The sequence below is a fragment of the Capsicum annuum genome, chromosome 5, assembly GCF_002878395.1.
Source record: "Capsicum annuum cultivar UCD-10X-F1 chromosome 5, UCD10Xv1.1, whole genome shotgun sequence".
Lineage (NCBI taxonomy): Eukaryota > Viridiplantae > Streptophyta > Magnoliopsida > Solanales > Solanaceae > Capsicum > Capsicum annuum.
In genome coordinates this window covers 134,578,319-134,578,900 of record NC_061115.1, presented here as the reverse complement: position 1 = coordinate 134,578,900, position 582 = coordinate 134,578,319, and the positions used below count along the sequence as shown (strand labels likewise).

The 582-nt window shown below is 39.0% G+C and overlaps 1 non-coding gene across 1 annotated transcript; it reads right to left on the bottom strand.

Moving 5' to 3' along the window:
- Window positions 1-210: 210 nt before the first annotated feature.
- Window positions 211-316, bottom strand: LOC124899017. The gene has a single exon (XR_007056156.1). It is a non-coding gene; the product is annotated as a small nucleolar RNA R71 (small nucleolar RNA).
- Window positions 317-582: the final 266 nt, after the last annotated feature.

Below are 582 nucleotides of genomic sequence, written 5' to 3'. Positions count from 1 at the left end.
CAACAGCACATATAGACATTCATGGAAATAAGCGATACTTACATTCCTGAAGGTGTGAGTATTGATTATGTTAGGTTGATACTCTTTCCCTTCTCTCTAATGGGGGAAGCAAAAGGGTGGTTACATGCTGAACCACCACTCTCCATCACTACGTAGGAAGATCTAGCTTGGAAATTCCTCATTTGATTCTTTATATCTAGGAAGACTGCATGCTTGAGGAGTGAGATCTTGAGTTTCAGACAGAAAGAATGAGAAAATCTTTACCAAGCTTGGGAGAGATTTAAGGTATGCTCAAAAACTGCCCTTACCATCATCAGTCAAACAATGTTCTTGTGCATACTTTCATTGAGGTATTGGAGCCAATACAAAGATTCTCTTGGATTCAGCAGTAGGTAGACAGGCTCTTGAGAAGATATATAAAGAATTGCACACACTCCTGAATTGGATTTCACAAGAAAACCCTGACTGGCATGCATATTCGAGGAGTACTCTTAAAAAGGTTGTAGGGGTATTAGAGGTAGATTAGTTCACTGCTTTAAAGGCATAGATCACAGCCATGCAAAATCATATGATTACTCAAAT